The following is a 19,251-nucleotide window of genomic DNA, read 5'->3' as shown; positions in this document are numbered from 1 at the left end:
TCACTGGCGTTCCACAGGGGAAAGTGGTGTGTGCATTCCTCGTCCCGGCAAATCGCATGCGCTTATGTGAATGTCGGTCGGCTTATCAGACGCTGCTCAATGCTTTTCGCTAACTTCTTTCCCAGCGTGATCAGCAACAAGCTCAACGACAATTCAGTGTAACTACTCTTTACCCATGTGCCTCTCATGTGCCGGAAACTTTGCAAGTACTGCGCGTTGAATTTCTTAGCGACCGGACTAGTATTGGGAGCAAACGACCTATGAAAAGTCCTCAGCGAACTTGAGCAGAACACGCGAAATAAATTTGAGGGCTCAACGCAGCCCTTTAACAAGCTGTTTTTGAAACTGTTTTGTTATAACGCTATAAAATGGAGCAAATTGGCATTTTCGGGCGTGAGTTGAACCTAGCTCTAGTGCGTACGCAGAAGTGTCGCTGGCACAAATGAAAATATCATTTAAAACCAAAACAAAATAAGGTACAGAGTATGTGCAGAATGCTGTACTTGGACGCGGGGGCAAAATATGCAGCAACTTATCTTGAGACAAATGGTTCGGGGTTGAAAGAACACTTGAGCGTGACGGAACTGTAGACAAAAAGACACCAACATAGCGCCGGTCGAGCGTACCCTATGCTCCAGTCATAAAGGCAAAACCTAAGCGGAGATAAATCAAGTGTAACTACCACAGTTCCTAACTGCCGTGTGTCAGGCAGACATGTACGCATATAAATACAGCCTGCAAGCCATAACACGAACCTTTTTTTTTTTTCGGTAGTATTTAAATAGGCTTAAATGGTTATGCCTCCACGCGCAGAGAGAGACACGGACGAGCACTGACTTCCAACTAAACTTTATTATCGAAAACATTAAAATATATACAACGAGAAAGCCAGGCTCTGGTTATCATGAACAAAGCAGATAAAACTAAGAGAGAAAGAAAGATTAGAAAAGATGAAACACCAAAGAAAGTGAAACATGCTGAAATAATCATCACTATCGCAATGCACACGCACGGCTTTTCATTGGTGGTAGTCTTTTCTAATCTTTCCTCTTTCTCCCTTAGTTTTATCTGGTTTGTTCATGATAACCAGAGCCTGGCTTTCCATTTGCATATACGTATTTCAATGTTTTCCACAATAAAGTTCACTTAGAAGTCAGTGCTCGACGGTGTCGCCTTTTTTGTCCCTGTTGTTACCGCTGAGCTGTGCATCTTCGAAGATGCGCCGCCAATTAGCCCAATGCTCAGGTAGATGGGAATGCTGAGAGACAAATGATATGCGCATTGCATATCATAGACACACAACGTACGCAAAACACACCACAACAGGCGCAACATACCGAATTAACATTAACAGCGGACATTAAGGCTGCTATTTCTCATCTGAATAGTCTGTAGGACCAGTGGGCTATATATGTCTTCCCGTACATTGCGTGCAGGGTCCAGTGGTGATCTTATCCGTTTACTTTTAAATAGACAATATTTTACATTGCACGCGTGGACCTGGCTATACGCGATATATAGTATACAGTATGACGCAACGATGAAGACCAGGAAACCGAGATTTATAGTCCTGTGTCTTCTTAGGATGGAGGCCCACCGCATCCAGCTGGCGACGCCAAACACGTCAGAAGCGACGGTACTGCCACGGCAGGCGTGGTTGGGCTATGACCAGGTCATTGTATATGTTAAGTTCACCACGCAAACAATAACTTTGCGACATCCACAAAATGGAACATTTCATCGGTCGGTGATGGAACCACTGACAACGACGCCACTAAATATACCTGAAAAATTTAGTGTCAATTTCACTGTGGCGTGTCTTGCTTGCCTTTTTCGATTACCGCTCACTCTACCCCGGGCCACAATGTAACAGCGCCGGAGTGACAGTGCGCCAAACAAAGGTCCCACGTGCGGCCATTCTGGGACGTATGTTGGATTGAGGCCAGGAACGGAGACATTTGCGGAAAGCCGCTTACGAAACATGCTATGCTGGAGACCAGAGTGGCGAAATCGGTGGAGCGCTGCACCTGGCCTCACCTGTGGGTTGTTTATCTCACGGCAACGGGCTGGCACGCTCGGTTTGCTGACTGCCTTGATTGCCTCAGTGAGTGACTTGAGTGACCGAGTGACTGACTGCCCCAGCATTCTCGCTGTCACTGACTCAATGAACTTGGCCTATTGCGTCATACCTGATTACACACGGCGTCTTCTGTAGGGGGGGGGGGGGGGGGGGGTGTTGTGGATAACGTTAGGGAACGTACGACTTGCGGATTCACGGAACGTTATTTCTTTACTCGCAAGAGACAAAAAATGAAGCATAAAGCATAAAGTGAGCGTGTTCTTGTGTGCAAGAGCCGTGTACGAAACTTCAGCACTGCTAACTAGAACTGGAATGCTGCTGCTGCTGCTGCTGCTGCTGCTGCTGCTGCTGCTGCTGCTACTACTACTGCTACTACTACTACTACTACTACTACTGCTACTACTACTACTAAAACAACTACTATTATTACTATAATGATGATAATAATGACGACGATGATAACATAAGAGAGAGGAGGATTAGTTATTATAGGAGAAGCAGGCAGGTTGGGCTCGAACCATCGAATGTGGATACAGCCTGCTACTCTGCGCATGGAAACAAGGAAGGTGTTAAAAAACAGCCATGACGGATGATGACAGCCAAAAGGAATGCGTATGTGCAAATACGTACCACCGCGGTTCCTTTCTTTCTTTAAAGTGAATATGTTGAAAATAATATCGTTGGAGCTGGCCTATATTTTGTTATGTATTGTTTAGCGAAAAAGTAGTAGCCGGCATCATCCATGATGCCAACTTCTTCCACGCACACATTTAATATTATCATTATTATTTTTAGAACGCACGCACGCGCATGCACGCACACGTGCACACAACACTAATATGCATAAAACGCCCGCATATAGTGGAAAATTGCTTGCGTATGGAATGGAAAGGTGCACTTATATGTAATTTAATTATACGAGACCCACAAGCACAGCCCTTGTTTTGCTCTTACACAAATTTACCATTTGGAGCTTTACTATATCGTATTATGGCTCCTGACTAATTTTAACCACCCAGAGTAATTTTTTTTTGACGCGCCCTTAAGTATAAGTTCTTCACAACATCATCCTCACAAGGGCGTGAACACTAAGCTGCATGTTTTGAAATTGGATGCAAGTTGTTGTCGAATCTTCCAAAAGTTTCGTTTTATCCTCGTAGCTGCGGACTTCAATAACTTTGTCTTGGTAGATTTGTTCCTTCTCTACCAGTCCTGAATTAATAAGGCTAACCGATGCAATCGTGTCAACTAAAATGCTGACATATCTCGCATTGACCTACATCTTTCTGGAAATTCTGGGGGGTTGTGACCCCAAGCACTTGTTTTTCTGACATGTTCTTCATAGGTGATAAATGTGTTCGGGATGAAAACATAGTGTGATATGCTTTTAATAACTATTTCAAAGGTGTATTTGCAAGAGATAAAGGCTGTATACCACGTTTTTTACTTGATCTACTTTTCCTACCTGACATTATTTCTGAAAAGGGTATCGTAAATTTATTCATAAAGCTTGACACTAAGAAGTCGCCCGGGCCAGATGATATTCCAAACACTTCCTTAAAACGTTACGTTGAGCTATTTGCGAAGTACATGTGCGTTCTATGTTTACAACGTCTGTCAGCGGATGAACATTACCAGATGACTGGCGGACAGCTAAAATAAAATGTGTACATAAAACAGGAGAAAAAGCTTGCAATAAATACTATACCACCCAATTTCGTTAACATCTATATCATCCAAGCTTTTAAAGCACATAATTCATAAACGTATTATTGGTTTTCTTGAGAAACACAACGTTCTAACAAATCTGCGACATGAGTTACGAGGGGGCTTTTCGACTACTCAGTTAGTCTAAACTTTACATGATTTCGCTAGCACAATAAACAAAGAAAAACAAACAGATATGCTATATTCGCGGACTTTAGCAAATTGTTTGATATGGTCTACCATAATAAATTGCTTCATAAGTTTAGTTTTGTACATAAAAGGATGATAAAATATTAGCATGAATTAAAACCTATCTCTTTAACCACCGCCAATATGTTATTGTGAATAGAACGTCCTCAGACTTAGTTTCCGTTGACTCTGGCGTTCCACAGGAATTGGTCCTTGCTCCACTATTATTTTTACTATATATCAATGATAACTTTAACACTCTTTCTGTTAAAATGAAGCTCTACGCTGACGACTGCGTGCTGTTCCAGAAAATAACATAATGTGACGACCAACTCAGGTCAAATAGGGATTGCAATAAGGCGGGGCAGTTGAATGGTGTAGCCAATAGCAGAGGGGCATTAATTTTGAAGAGACAGTATACATGACAATAATACTAAAAAAGAAGCCTGTTGGCTGAATACATTGTCAGAGGTAACACATTACAAATATCAGAGTTTGCATAACTAAGAATCTGTCCTGGAGAGAACATCTCAGTACAGTAATAGCAAACTGTCTCCTCAAGTTGTTCTCTTTAAGAGGCTCGCTAAAGACATCTACACCCTCTGTACGCCTCTTGGCATATAAAACATTGATTCGACCAGTGTTGAAATATGCTGTTATTATACGGAACCCGTTCACTAAAACCGATGCGAGAAAACTATAAAAAATCTGCAAGAAAAGACGGTTAGGTTTATTTACTATGTCTATGGGCGTACCTCTATCATTAACCTTTTTTCTCAGAGATGGCTTCCCTTCTGTAGCTAATAGAAACCGCATATGTGGTTTAAAACTCTTTTATAAACTAATAAACGGCCACTACAATATCGATACGGCTCGACCTCTCACCTATTCAACATACTATACTACCAGACACCGACATTAATTGGCTGTAACTCCATTTGCTACACGTGTTGACTGTTCTAAATATTCATATTTCCCCAGAACTGTAGTCCAGTGGAACAAGCTGACTTAAATAATAGTAACTCAGGATTCGTTGTTGACTTTCGAAACACAACTTGAGTGAAGAAAGAAAAGGGAAACAAGATTGTCTTTCCTGATTAAAAAAAAATTTATTTTACAGCGAAGCTGTTTTCTGCTAGCCCCCAACGGCGCAATCAGGTCCGCGGACAGAAAAGTCCGAGCAAAAACTATCATCATCCGCAATGGCTCATACCCCCTAAGCAAGCAAAAAATGCATCATAGAGAGAGCGAGAAAGAGAGGGAGAAAACTTTATTCAAAGTCCTTGCTGGGGCCAAGGGAGGCGGGGGGCCGGGAGGCTAGCCCCACCAGAGCGTCCGTTCCTCAGGCGGCGGCCAGAGCTTGAGTCTTGGCGGCGTCATCGGCCAGCCGGACAACCCAGATTTGATCCTCCGCACATTAACTGAGCAGCATAGCCTCCCACTTTTCGGGCGTGGTGATTCTGAATGTAGGGTTGGTGCTGTGTTTGATGGTGTGTGGTGCTGCGGGGCATGTCCAGATAATGTGGCCGAGCTCTGCGCGTGGCATGTGTTGCAACTCGGCGTGAAGGCGTCGGGGCAGATGTGATGGTACAGGGACGGTGTAGGAAAGGTGCGCGTCAGTAATAGCCGCCACGTGGTCGATTGATGCTTGTTGAGAGACTAGTCGGGAGTGGGGTACTTGAGGCGGGCTTTACGGTAGTGCGGGAGGATCTCGCCATAGGTGATCATACGCTCGCGCGTGTGGCTGTGCCAGGAGGCTACGCGTCCTCGTGACCAGGGGCTTGTGCATGGGGAGGCCGTCCGGGAAGCTGCTGGCCCGAAAGGGAGTGACGTGCCCGGTGGACGCTTGCTCGGGCGGCGTCGTGCGCGGTTTCATAGAGAACAACATGTAGAAAACTGTGACCATCAATGGCTCATACCGGAGGAAGCAATGGCTCATACTCCTGTAAGCAGGCAAGGTGGTGGTAACAACTTTATTGAGACTCTGCTCAGTTACGATCTGGCAGGCCCGAGTCCTAGGATGGCCCCTCACGAGGAGCGACCCTTTCGGCCCAGGCAATGAGGGCTTTTTGTAGTTTTTCATCCGGCGTTCTGAGCAGCTCCTCCCACGTCTGTTGTGAGGGAGCTGGCAGGAGCGACCTGGGTGGTGGTAAGCCCTTGCACCCCCAAAGAATGTGATTTTGGGTAGCCAATGTTTGATTTGGTCAGTTTTGACATATTGGGTTCCATTGCCCGTTGGTAATTATGGCTAGCCAATGTGGGCTGGGGAACGATTTAGTTTAGATTCGACGCAGGATCGAGGCTTGCGCTTGCGTGAGGCTTGCGTTTGGGGGCGGGTAGATTCGCCTTTTTTGCTTGTAGTAGTTTGTTATCTCGTGGTATGTCGTCGGTGGCTCATCCATGGGATCCGAGTCTGAGGGGCACACCTCCCGGTTGATTAGACATCGGGCTACCCAGTGCACCTCCTCATTCCCTTGATTCCCCGAATGGGCAGGGACCCATACGAGTTCAACAGTATTTTCATTTGTAAAGTCCCGTAGGACTCGCGCTGCACAGACGCCTATGCTGCCTGTCGAAAAGTTGACTATTGCCCTTTTGGAGTCGCTTATGATAGTTTGCACGGAGGTATTCATGATGGCCAAAGCAATGGCAGTCTCTTCCGCTTCCACGGTGGACGCTGTTTTTATGGTCGCGGCGTTGAGAATACTTCCCTCTCCGATCAGGACGCTCACTACGTAAGTTTGGTGATTTTGCTTTGCTGCATCGACATAAGCGGTGTGCTGGTTGCTTTGGTACCTTTCTTGAAGGGCCTTGGCTCTGGCAGACCGCCTCTTGTCGTGTCTCCCAGGGAGCATGTTCTTGGGTAACGGTTTTATAACCAAACGGCGTTTGACCGCACCGAGTAATGTTGTTCTTCCTGCTGAATTCATAACGGGATTCAGCCCGAGTTTACTTAGAATGACCCTGCCAGTTGCGGTGCTGGAGAGTCGTTCACGGTTGGGCTGTTTTATGGGCCTCCACGAGTTCGTCTAGGGTATTGCATATACCTAGCTCAAGTAATCGTTCAGTGTTCACATACCTCGGGAGACCAAGAGCAGCTTTATGAGCTGTGCGAATGACGCTGTTAACCTTTTCCTTGTCAGAAAGGCGTAGGTGGTAGTAAGGGAAGGAATACACGACGCGACTGATCAGGAAAGTCTGCGTCAGATGGCAGATATCAGCCTCCTTCATACCGCGGTGTCGTGTGGCTACTCGTCTGATTAGGCCACATATTTGGCGGGCTGTCGTCCGTAATCGGACAATCGCCTCAGAATTATGGGTGTTATGTTGAATTAGCATGCCCAGAACTCTTATAGTCAGTACGGGCGGAACTGGGCCGTCTTCCATACTGACTCGTATAGGTGAGGTGCGTCCCTTTCGGTGGCGTGTTTGGTTGATTTATCTCGGATGACGAGAAGCTCCGATTTTGTCGGCGAGCACACTAGACCATTCTGTCGCACAAAATTTTGTACGGTATCCGCGGCCGCTTGTAATGCTTCCGTGATTTCTCCATCGGAACCGCTATTGGTCCAGATGATGATATCATCGGCATAGATGGAGTGTTTGATATGCGGGATCCTTTCCAGTAGTGGAGGCAGGTTTCGCTTGGTCACATTGAAAAGGAAGGGGGAGAGGACCGCACCCTGAGGGGTGCCCCTTGTACCTAATTGAAGTTGTCCGCTTTTAATGTCCCCAAAATGTATTTCTGCAGTGCGATCCTTGAGAAAGCTTGTAATATAGCTATAAGTGCGCTTCCCGACATTCATTTGGGCTAGATTTGCGAGTATTGAAGCATGTCACATTGTCAAACGCTTTACTCACGTCCAGCCCTAGAATTGTACGGGTGGCTCTTATAGGGCCCGGATGTAGGATATCTTGCTGAATTTGCCACATAATGTCTTGAGCGGACAGATTTGATCTGAAGCCTATCAACGTATGGGGCAGCAGCCCATTGCTTTCAGTGTACTCGTTTAGCCTGTTAAGAATGACGTGTTCCATAACCTTCCCTAGGCAAGAGGTTAAGGAGATAGGGCGGAGATTCTCTAGCTCCAGCTTCTGGCCTGGCTTGGGTATGAAAATTACGTTTGCATGTTTCCAGCTGGTGGGTATAGTTCCCTCTTTCCAGTGGATGTTGAAAAGATTGGTGATTTCAGTAACCGACTGATCGCGTCCAGGTTCCGTAGCATTTTATTGGCAAAAAAATGCAATGGCTCATATCTGCATAAGGACACAAGAGGACACAGTGTATGTACATACATCTCCCATAACACACCCACATCGGACATCGAGTGTTTCATGCGAACGCACTTCTCGGCACTGGCAAGTGACCACACCACACCGCTCATAGTTGTCGGTTATCTTAACTTGGACATTGCCGAGCCTTAAAACAGGTGGTTTGTCCAGTTCGTCGCCGACGAGTTTACCATGATTTGCTCCACCGATGCCACTCAGCCAACAACCACACATGGAACGTGTATTGACCTTACGTTGGCAAAGAACGTTTCTGCGGTTAAAACTGAAAATTTAGCTGTATATCATAGTGACCATAAAACAGTGGTGACGATTATTACAAAATAAAATGTTTGCCAAAGTTTACATTTTGTCTCGTCGCCATATCGTAGGCGGTGGTCACCCCAAAGCTTCGCTGTCCAAGCACCTTCACAGGGTGGAATGGGCCATGAATTTTTCACGGCGAAGGCTCTATAAGGCTAGCTGATTCGTCGGTCCGCCTGTCGGTCGCCTGTACGCCAAAAACTCCTCCGGCGGAACCTCATGCGCATGCGCGAAAAAGAGAAAGAGAGAGTCGCAGCTCTGTTTATTCCGATCCATAACGCCACACTACCTGGCCAGAAATTTGCATTGGCAAGGCTGGCGTGATGAAACCTGTGACGTCAAAATCACTGTTGCTTACTCGGGAGCATCCCCATTAAATTCTATGCAGTCGGGCCAGGTAACATGACGTCATGGATCGGAGTGAAAAGGCCGTGTGCTATCTAGGTGGTGTTGGATTAGCTGCGCCAGTAGTGACGTCTCGCTCTCTGTCGCACCCGAGCGCGCGCAGCAGTTTCTCTCCGGCTCGGAAATGGGTAGGCCACGCGTCATACGTACTCCTTAGGAGCAGGCAGCTTTAGATTCGCAATGCCGCGAGCAGAACTTGGAACGAGCTCGTCTACGCAGTGACGATGCTGCAGCCCAGGCTCAAGAACAGGCTCGTGCAGCCGAGCGCAAGCAGCAACTGCGTACCGACAATCCGGCAGCTTAACAAGCCGTCGTTTAATGAACCGTCGGGATTAACCCAGTGATAAACGCCGGGGCCGCACGTTTGAGCGTCACTGGTTAACCATCTGTACGGAGTGCTTGGACCGTGATTTTTCTTTTTTATCCATTCTTTGATCTACCTTCACTGCTTTTTCTTCTTAATTATTCTCATACATTGTTCGTACTTTGGTTAAAGGAAAAGCGGTGCCTGTTATGTCCTTCATAATGACGTGTACTATATTGTATGTAGCTCCCACGTTTTTGTTCCCTTTCTGTGTAGTTACATGTGTACCACGTTTCTAAGATCTTGTATAAGATCGCAGTATTTACTTTAAACAATATTTGTATCTAATACATTAGTATTTAACAGGTAAACAGTGGCGCTCTTCATTGGCAAATTTGAACGCTCACTTGATTGTTGCACATCGGCCTGGCGACAAGCTACCTGATGCAGATAGATGGCTTCTCTAGCCTGGACATACTGAAGAAGGTGACGAGTGAGAACGTGCACCTAGCAACTATCTGAGAAGGTGCAGAAGTTATGGGAAGGCAAGTTTTACGCTCCAGAGACGTGCCGCCGAAAGATTTCGCAACTTTATTATGACAGTCCAAAGTCAGGAGGCCACGACGGAAAACATGTGAAATTCGAGCAGCGTTTTTAATAGGAAAATATGCGGAATGATGTTCGCGAATGATACATGACATAAATGTCAGTTAGCAAAGGCCAAATAAAAACCACGTGGAATCGAAGTGACAATTCCAGTTTACTCGAAGGTGCCTTTTGAGGTGGCGGTTGGTGGCGGTTGGTGGCGGTTGGTGGCGGTTGGTGGCGGTTGGTGGTGGGTGGTGGTGGGTGGTGGTAGTGGTGGTAGTGGTGGTGCAGCAGGCGAGGTTAGCCTGGCACACATAGCCGGCAGTTGTTCCACCCGAGCCTCCTGTGAGTGTCACTGTGTGTTTGTGCACCTGGACTTCGCTTAAGTTGGAAAGAAGAGCCAGGGTGTCGAACACAAGCCTTCGTCGTTCCCATAGATCAGTGCACCAGGATTTTGGCAGCGAAAGCAGGGAGGGAGGAAGCTACAGCTGTCATTTCGCTCATGAACCGCGACATTTTCGAGGGCACCAGGTGATATTGTCAGACAACGGACCAGTGTTCCGCAGTGAAATGCAAAAAATATGGGCTGTAGAGAAAGGAATAAGCCTAAGGTCCACCACTTCATATCATAAAGAAGGTATGTCCCCGCCGAGTGGGTAATCTGGGATATTAGGAAATTCTTATCTCTGTTTCCAAATTTTCGTGGAGGATGGAAGAGTGCACTAAAAGCTGCTGTCAGGCACCACAGCAATTATTATTTATACTGCTGGTTTGGGGTTGCGGCGCACAATTTGCTGCATATGGTAGCAGTCCTTGGCTACCAGCCGATCGCCTTCTAGGAGTCGCATGCACAGCAGATCACTCTCAACTGGGTTAAACCCGATTTCGCCGCGCGGTTTGACCTTTCATACGGGATAAGAATTAATGCAGATGTTACAAAACTACCAACACTGCCCACCTTTCGTGCACAAGTCGTCGAGGTAATAATAATAATAATAATAATAATAATAATAATAATAATAATAATAATAATAATAATAATATTTAATTAATATTATATACGAATATGGCTTATGCCTCGTCTTCGCTTAATACACAAGCGAAAACAGGCCTGTATAAAAATATAAGACAGGGTTTTTAAGCTGCACCGAATTTTTTTAAATTGCCTATGGCAGATAGCACAATTCTAACCCTTGATCTAAATTGTACGATGAGGCGGTCATTACTTCCGCGAGAAATCAAAATGTTCAATTGACTAATTAACGTAATTAGGCTAATTAACTTTCTTAATTAAGCACCTTACGCCATATATTTCAGTCTACGAATTATAGCCCCTGAGTTGGCACGGCGTATCCACTTTGAACGAGTTCTCTGAACAGTACCAGTTCTGAGGTATTAATTTTCAAAGTGTCCGTCGACATTCATTGGTGTTCCAGTCACTTTTGTGCTTGAATGCATAAAACAGTGGTTTCTTTAAGAGAATGTCACTGGAACGCCAATGAATTTCGTTGGACACTTTGAAAATGAATATCTCGGAACTGGTGCTGTCCAGAGAATACGCCGTGCGAACTCAGCGGCTATAATTCGTATACATTGAAATATGTGGCGTAAATTAATTAATAAGCGCGTTAATTAGCGGCATTATGCTAATTATTCAGTTGAACATTATTTATTTCTTGTAGAAGTAATGGCCGCTTCGTAGAGTAATTTAGATCGAGGGTTAGAATTGTGCTATCTGCCATAGGCAATATTTAAAACAATTTGGTGCAGCTAAAAAAAAAAAAAAGAACCCTCTGTATTCGCTGCCTGCCAACCTTAACTGAACGAAAGCTTGTTGCTTTTTTATTAGCCACGTTTACACGAATACGCCAATGGCGCATTGCCTCGCATTTCCTGCACGTCGCATACATGTGAATGACGTTAATGCGCTATAGTAGGAAGCGAATTAACGCAGCGTTCACATTTCTTTGCATTGCGAGCGGTATATACCTGCATGCGACGATCAGGGGTCGTTTACCCAACTGCGTCACGTTCGAAGACGAATGGATGATTCGTGTAGTTGGTAGTCAGTTGACTTTGTTGCAGAAGCGTGTATTGTGAACCAGTTAAACAGGGCGACAACGGACAAGGACGAAAGTCACGACAGTTCTAGGGTGGACCCAGAAATGCTCTCAACGCATGTGATAACGTACATAACCGAGGGGCCCGATCTTTATTAATCATATCATAAGAAGCCAACAAACAAAGACACCAAGGAGAACACAGGGGAAATTACTTGTACTTACTAATTGAAATAAAGAAATTATAAATTAATGGAATTGAAAGTGGATGAAAACACAACTTTCTGCAGGTGGGGGACGATCCCACGTCTTCGCATTACGTGTGCGATGCTCTACCAATTGAGCTACCGCGGCGCCGTCTTCCCATCTACTTTCTGGGGTATTTATGTGTTACTACTAGAACTAACCCTAGGAGTGTTAGCCAACGCTATGTGATGAGGAAAAAACGTGACACCTCTTGCACATTTCTTCTACATTTTTTTTGCTACTGTTAAAGTGCTGAGGACAGGGAGGATCGCAAACCCGTCTCTATTTGTTCTTTTTGTTAGTGTGGTTTCCTTTAATTGCATTAATAATTCCTCACAACGCACATTTGTAGAGACGTATGCGTCACATGATTTGCGAGCAGCTCTCTTCTTATTTGCATGTTCCTGTGAGTCATTTTGCTTGTTGAATAGAGCGTTCGTGTTCAAATGGACACCATTGCTTGCGATATTTGTTTGTAAACGTTACGAAAAAAAAAAAAAAAACTTTCGGCTGCCAGACAACAAAGTCCCCTGTTTCTCTCCGGCTTTCCTCTTTAAAAACTACCACCCTATTATTATCACTTGAATTTTAAAATATATCAAACCCGAACACGAAGCACTCTGATAGTTTACCTTTACTTCGAACACTAAAAAAAAAAAAAAAAAAAAGCCCACAAGAGCCACTCGAATCACGTCGCTACAGATGATTTATGCGCCCAGGCGGGTATCATTTGCAAGAAAAGCTAAAGTGATCACTTCACTAATTAAACAGATTACATTAACTTCTTTGTTACAAACTTTACGTCACATGTTTATATCGTAAAGTTGAAAGAAATCATAATGTCTCGTTCTGTGCTTCGACATTTCAAAACGGCCATGTAAGCTGAACTAACCTTGCATCAAATTATTTACTGAATTTCCCTGTTCACGCACGCAAAACTGAGAAGCACAGCTCGCGGAGCAACTTCCTGTGACGTAGCAGGGCGGCGTAAAATGAAGCTGCCCTTGCATTTCCCTTTCCCCATGATCTTATTCCTATTGGCGCTGTGCGAAACTCCCGATTAGACTGACAGGGGGCGAGACGCAGCGCTTTATCGCACCGTATAGCCCATCTTCATTTTACGCCGCCCTGCTACGTCACAGGAGTGTTGTACCTTGAGCCGCGCTTCGCAGTGTTGCGTGCGTACAATAAGGTAAGATCAAGAAATTTTTTGAGGCCAGTTATTTCGGCTTACATGGCCGTTTTGAAACGTTGAAACTCGGAACTAAATTTTTATGACGATCTCCTTGAACTTTCCAATGTAAACATGTTCCGTAACGAACTTAATTATTGTAATGAGCCTAATTATTGAATTTATTGCATTATTTTTTTCAGATGATGTTCACCTGGCCACATATTTATTCTTTAGCGGCGTCATTCATGTAACTTTTGTGGGCTCGAAGTTGTCATTTCGCGAGATATTGGCTGGCGCGGACAATCTGTCTTGTGCGGCACGTTGCAAAAGAGGCGAAGTGCGGCGCGACTGCGCCGCTAATCGGGAGATCGCGAGAGGCAGCGCGTGAGAGACGCGTGGGCACAATTCTGAGCAGCCTCCGCAGACCTCCGCTCATGCAGCGCTTTGTTTCGGTATATGGTATCGGTGGACGCGCCCGCCGCATGCCCTATCGATGGCGTCATCGGTGAACAGACAACGGCGCGCTACTCTGGCGCCATCTGGTAGAGGTCATCGCCGCAATGCCTGTCTTGCGCGGCACTACTTTTTTTCTCACGCTTTTGCATGCCCTCCTCCTCCGCTTTCCTCCTCGCGCTCTCTTCGCTATCGCCGTCTTTCCTGACGCACTGCGCTCGGCGTTCGCTCTTTCATCCTTCGCTGTGCTCGTTCTCTCGGTTACGCCAAGGGAGGTCGGCGCTCAACGCAGGAGAGGCGCGCCTAAGTGCTGTGCCCTAAAGAAAGGCTGTATGCGGCGTTCATGTTCGTGGCAACCCTGCGTAGACGTCTCACACTTTCCATCCCCCTGACTTGGTGTTTGCATTTCGGTATAGTCTGTGAAAGGTGTAGCGCTTAAACGTAAAGAACACGTGAATAATGTTGTGACACTTGTGGTGGATAAATAGAATGGTTGCAAGAGATGCAATTGTAAGCGTTGCCGTTGTACAGCATTATTTAACCGTTTCACTAAATCTTAGCTTCATAGTTTACAGCACCTGCATTGCACCTGTTTTTTTTTTCTGGTTACAGTTGTAGCATATTATGCTTTTAGGACCTCCTGCGCAACTTCAAATTAGTAATGCTGCTTTATTTTTTTTTTCAGGGAAACCTAGCGCCATGAGGAAGATTCGAAATGTGCCGACTTCTCGTTCTTCCTAGAGGATGATGTATTTGTCAGTAATGGGAAGGAAAGAGCTAATGGTATAACTAACACTGCAGTGCTTGTGTTAGTCTCAGGGATAGCCAAAAAATTATTCAGTCAGTCATTCATTTTTTTTTTTTTTTGACAGGCGATGGCGCAGTTCGCTCCACGTCCCTTCTTCTCTCGTTGAAACAGATAATCAGCTGGCTGAAAGCATGTGGCCTCTTTGTGAAAGCATTACTTTGCAATCAGGGAGGCAGCAGTTGGGTCATTGCAAGGACACTGGGCGTGAGTCCTCAGAGGCCTCTTTTTTTATCAAGGAGGGAGTGAATATCTACTTTATTTTTGATATTTCACTCTTGGTGAAATGTAGTACAGGAACAATTTGTGGAAGCATGACCGCTACATTGGTGATAAAGTTGGTTCCTGGAGCCACGCTCCAACTTTATATGGCTCAACGCCTCACTTCAAACTAAATTCCAACCTAAAGTGACTCATAACCACATCTATGAAAGTGCGTTCGGTAATATGAGAGTAACAGGCTTCACAGTTTCTCAGCAACAGTGTCTATCATGTAATGTGCTTTCACCAGAAGCCACGAGTACTGCCGAGGTTGTCGTTAAATGAATCAGTTGTTTGGTTCATTAAGTAGTTGTTGTGTACGCATCAAAGAGATAAAAATGAGTCATGCAATTAGTGATTCCATAAAGCACATAGAATTCTTAAATCCTTGTACCTCATGGATTAAGTCCTGGAGGTTCAAAGCACCTAGGCACCCACGAATCACACAGGGTTGGCAGGTAACCATAAAAGCAATTATTTTGTTGTGAACGGACGCGCAGAAATTCTTGAGCTTCAAATTTTTGCTCGCTCTTCGGCTAAATTAGGACGTCTTAGAGAACATGTTTGGAATTATTCGGCAGCAGCATGGCTTTAATGAGACTTCCAACGCTTTTCACTTCGCTGCTGGTCTGACACATATCGTGGGAAAGCTTTTTAAGTTTTCAGACTGCAGCAATTGTGAAGCAGATAAAGAACTACCTTTAATTGAGCTAGAGAAACTAAGATTTGTTCAAGAGAGCCCTGCTGCGACCAAGACCTCTAGCTCACACTTCTCGAATTTTTTTTTAACGAGCACCGAATAACCAACAGATGTGCTAGCATTGAACATAGTTTGTTAGTGTCGGGATTCCCAGTGCAAGCATTTCTGAAAACAGCGTCATGTTCAGAGTGTAATTGAACATAGTTTGTTAGTCTCGGGATACCCAGTGCAAGCATTTCTTAAAAGAGCGTCATGTTCAGAGTGTAAAGACCTCTTAAAAGATTACCGCCGGGAACTATCTTCACCAAGCCAAATATGCATGATGTTCGGAGCAGTGAAGGTACAGGACAAGACCCTCGGTAATTTAATAGTGCCAACAGAAACAGATTTCAAGTTTGTTACAAAATTAGGAATATTATTTTCTGCACAAATAGGTACAATTGCACAGTTCGAAAGGGCAGTGGAGACATTAGTTTACTTTGTTGTGGAGGTGACCGATGGCCCATTTTGCAGTGCGGAGTGTCGCAAATTGTTCCTGCAAATGTACGTTTACATCAGGATTCTCTGGTATTTGAAATTTAAAAACAGACAACTAAGCCAGGCAGTGACTTGGAAGTCTGCTTCAAAATGAAAGCTGCAAAAATTATTTAAGAGTTCATGTTTATGCTTTATGTATTCGTATACCCTAATTGTTTTGCGCGAGAAGAATAAGAGATCAAAGGGGCTTAAGTGCTTGTTCACTTGGTTAGCTTCTTTGTCTGTTTTCTTCGAGATTGTAACTAATCTGTTTTGGTATTTCGCACAGCAGTACTATTACCGATAAATGTTTCTTCTTGCATTTGCGCTGTGAATTCAGGATGTGGTTGTTTTAAGTAGCTCAAGCGCATAGGTAATGATTAGACCATCCCTATTGGTTTCTAGGCACTTGCCGTGCTGTCGAGTGGGCTCTTTACCAAGCAAGGTGGGAATTTTCCCAGCCCACTTGTCTGCGGTAAGTTACAGGCTGCAACGAATCGCTGATATTCTGGGCTGTTAAGTGCACCTCTTGAGTCCGCCTATAGCCCACTGCCTCTTCAGGAAGGATATGACTTGTGTGTTAATCGATATCGTTTCATTCAGGACATCCGTTGTTAGGTTTGCTCTAGCTGCCTTGTTTTCACCAATTTTGTGTTCATTAAAATTTGTCAGAAGTGTCAGTGACGAAAGCTGGAAAGTCTGGATTCAGCTAGTTCCACAGAGTAATATGACCATCAAAAAGTTAAGAGGAGGTAGGCGACGGCTGCTGCGCCATCAGCTGTTGCATTCTTTCCGCCAAGTGGCTCGGTGAGGTGTTGCAGCAAAGATGCTGCATATAATTGACACCCACGGTGACAGGTAAATTACTGCACACCTTAGTCGGGCGTGCGGGTTTGTAGCTCAGGTCTTCTTTCTGGTGCGTTTGCGCTACTGTTAGTTATAAGCCACTTATTTGCTATGTAACCAGGTTGCTTAGCCTGCGTGTGCTTTTTTTTGTAATAAAATGATTTTAAAGCTTACTCACTCTTCGGAGTGTGCGTTTGTGCCAGTTGATCCCTTGATGTCTCCTGGCAACTTCGAATTCTGTCAGTATTCCTGCTGGAAATGCGATAACAGCTGAACGAACAGCTTAAGCGTGGTGATGTACCCCGTTGTAACGGCGGCGTAATAAGCAAAACAACGGCGAGGTATGGCAATAAAAGCCAGTTCAAACCGTCCGTTAGGAAATGAGCACAATGCGTAGCGGTAGGGAACTCGGTGCAGCGGCCATAATACACACCTATTTCCGTTTCCTGTTATACATCGCGCCATCTCTTGGTCATCTATTTACGTTCGTGCCGCCGCCGCCGCTACGCTTATTTTCGTTACTCTGTGAAGCGTGCAGTTTTCCTTCGCTACGCTGGTTGCAGGTGCATGCTACACCGCAGTATCTAAACCTTAGACACCCCGAAGCTATCGCGCTACAGCACGTACCCGGCGTACACGCACAACTCTGGGCATTGTTACCGAGGGATGTCTTCAACGGAGCCGAGTTCTGCCTTCGCATTGTCACTTATAGAGCAGGCAGGGCGACTCCACGAAGATTGCAATGCCTGGCGATGACAACCAACAGTCAACAAGCACACCTCAAGTCCTCGCATAAGCCAATAATGGTGGCCCCTGTTCCGCGCAACATACACCCGGAATATTCATTAGGCAGGAGAAAAGCACGAGTCAAAGCAATAGAGAGAGGTTACGACACTGTCCACTGCTCGCGGGACAGATGCACTGCCAAGTATCCGAATGGGGAGGGCATGGCAATCAGCGTGACAGGGCACAGACACGAAGAACTGGCACCCGCCTCCGTTCGTACGACGAGGACCATTGCCTTCGCGGTCTCGGCATCGAGACAGGATGAGGAAATATATATTCTCAGATTGTCAATCAGCATTTCGAGCATACGCGCATGGCCATCTGCATAAAGTAGCATGCGATATCCTCAACCGCCTCAACGAAATACCCCGCGCCACGACAATCTGGACACCTGCACACGAAGCTGTCAGCGGAAACCATCGTGCACATACGATAGCTCGAGGCCACTGCAACCGGGCACGGCAAGAGACGGCACAGTACCCCGGTCCTCAAGCACTGCTCACCTGCCACGAAATACTTCAACACTATCGAATTTCGAGAAGAACAATGCCGCCACATCACCCATCCCTCACCAAAGGCCTGGAGGCAACTCCAGACCAACACTCATATCCTCACCTCACGCTCCTCCACGCGATGTACCCCACCCTTTACAACTCCTTTGTCCTTTCTGTACAGAGCGAGCTACCATATACTTTACCATATGGGCCTGCCAAAAGATCCCTAATCACCCCTCCCCTCCACACACACGCACACACATAGGCAACCGAAACGCAACGCACGAGCTGTGTGAGATGATGCCCACCGGCTCGATTGGAAGATCAGCGAAAGCTGATCGTCAGAGCTGAAAGTGATGCCACCGCCGCTGGGGAGTAAGGACAATGCCAGTAATCCAACAGTGCTAGAACAAGGTCAAGTGTGCGTGTTAGCAAAGTGGTGATATGACATAGGCTTGGAAAAAATTTTCTGCACCCGATCTATAAATGTCACTGTTGGATCTAGAGATGCCATTCCAGACGACCGACGCGTGTTCGAGTTGACAAAGACGGATTGTTGCGCACAACTTGCGGAACGGTGCAGGAGAATTGAATTCCCTTGATAACCTGCAAACAGAACTGAGAGAGCGCATGCCCCGTATTGCAACGCGTTTAGTGTGGGCAGAAATATGTAAGGTTGTATCAAAAAGTACACAGAGATCAATGATCTCACAAACTTTACACAATGGTACAGAACCTACAGAACAAGAAATAAAAGTCGCCGTCCAAACACTCCGTACAGATGGTTAATCAGCGAAGCTGAAACATGGGGCCCCGGTGTTTATCATTGGGTTAATCCCGATGGTTCATTAAACGACTGCTTGGTGGGCTGCCGGATCCTCAGTACGCAGTTGTTGCTTGCGCTCGGCTGCACGAGCCTGTTCTTGTGCCCGGGCTGCTGCATCGGCACTGCGTAGACGAGCTCGTTCCCGGTTCTGCTTGCGGCGTTGCTTATCGAAAGCAGCCTGCTCCTCAGGAGTACGTATGATGCGTCACCTATCCTTG

General features: G+C 45.7%; 1 long non-coding RNA gene across 1 annotated transcript in view; it reads left to right on the top strand.

The window, feature by feature from the left end:
• LOC129380461 (uncharacterized) overlaps positions 1-18,963 on the top strand; it is a 74,710-nt gene extending 55,747 nt beyond the window's left edge. The window contains exon 2 of the long non-coding RNA XR_008608500.2: positions 14,485-18,963. This is a non-coding gene — a long non-coding RNA (uncharacterized lncRNA). The remainder of the gene's footprint in view (positions 1-14,484) is intronic.
• Positions 18,964-19,251: the final 288 nt, after the last annotated feature.

Source organism: Dermacentor andersoni, chromosome 1, assembly GCF_023375885.2.
Source record: "Dermacentor andersoni chromosome 1, qqDerAnde1_hic_scaffold, whole genome shotgun sequence".
Lineage (NCBI taxonomy): Eukaryota > Metazoa > Arthropoda > Arachnida > Ixodida > Ixodidae > Dermacentor > Dermacentor andersoni.
This window is presented reverse-complemented; position numbering and strand designations above follow the sequence as displayed.